Consider the following 1478-nt stretch of genomic DNA (forward strand, 5'->3'; position numbering starts at 1 on the left):
CAGTCTTCCTCCCACTCTGCGATGCTGTGGTGCATCACACCGTATACATGTAGACACAGCTGTTTAACGAAAGATATTCCAGATACAGTTATCTAATCAATATGAACTTAAAGTTCAGACCCGAAGCTTTAATTTGAAGGCATTCGCATCCAAACTGAAGGAGATACTTTTTTTTTTTTTTCAGGCTATTTCAGTGAAGCTATTTCCTGGGTTTCAGCAGCTATTCCCTCATCAATCCATCATCAGTCAAGCAGGTAAAAGGTCTGGAGTTTATTCCAGATAGATAGATAAAAACTTTATTAATCCCCAAAGGGGAAATTCAGGTGTCCAGCAGCAAACACAATCACCAAACCACGCACACACATAAATAAGCATAAAAAGTGTACAAATACAAATACAATGGTGTGGAATGATGGGAAGAAGAACGTATGGAGAAGGCACGGGGTGCAAAGTACAGCACATCTCCTGTAAAACATGGTGGAGGCAGATAGACGCATGGCTTCAGACAGCTCTGGTTTATTGATGATGTGAAGCAGACAGAAGCAGCTGGACAAAAGTTAAAGGGATTTACTTTCTGCTCAGATTCAGCAAAGTTGATTGGATGTCACATCGCTGTAATGATGAACAATGACTCAAAACATACAGCGAAAGCAACCCAGGAGTTTGCTTGGAGGCAATCCACTCTTTATTCCAGCTGGACCATGGTAGGTTTTTATTCTCTGTATAAATTCCAGTGCAGGGACGTTAGATGTCACACAATAAAATAACATGTTTTCAGTAAAACCCTACAGGGGTTATAAAGTTTGTCATATTAAGCTTTACTAATGTGGCCAATTTATTTAATTAGTAATTATGAAAAAACTAAATAATGCAAATCCTGTAAGAGAAGAACACAGAGTGACTACTTTATCATTTTAATAGTTTAATAGTCTGTTTTTTAGGCACATAAAAATGCAAAGATGATCATCTGAGTAATCAAGTTTTCCTCAAAAACATGGTACAGAAGTACTGGATTTGGATATTGTGGGATGTTTTGCTGCACAGCACAACTGTCATTTTCTAAAACTAATATCCGTTGTGTAATTTAACTTCTTTTTCCCTATTTATTTTGAGGAAGCCTAATATATATGTATATATATATATATATATATATATATATATATATATATATATATATATATATATATATATATATACTACCGTTCAAAAGTTTGGGGTCACTTTGCCATGGGATTCAATAGGGAAGTGACTCCAAACTTTTGAACGGTAGTGTATATTATTATTATTATTTTTTCTAAGGTTCTTCGCAAAAAGTTTTTTTGTAGAATTTTTTTCTTTCATTTACATGTAGTACCTGCACCGAGCAGGTCCAACACCACTATAACAGCCCTGTGAGGTGTCAGTCTGTAGCTGCTTTATTACGCACTAGGCGCCTAATGTTGTATCTGTTCTTTGAGCGTAGAGTTTAATCCACAAGA

This window comes from Melanotaenia boesemani, chromosome 4 (assembly GCF_017639745.1).
Source record: "Melanotaenia boesemani isolate fMelBoe1 chromosome 4, fMelBoe1.pri, whole genome shotgun sequence".
Classification (NCBI taxonomy): Eukaryota; Metazoa; Chordata; class Actinopteri; order Atheriniformes; family Melanotaeniidae; genus Melanotaenia; species Melanotaenia boesemani.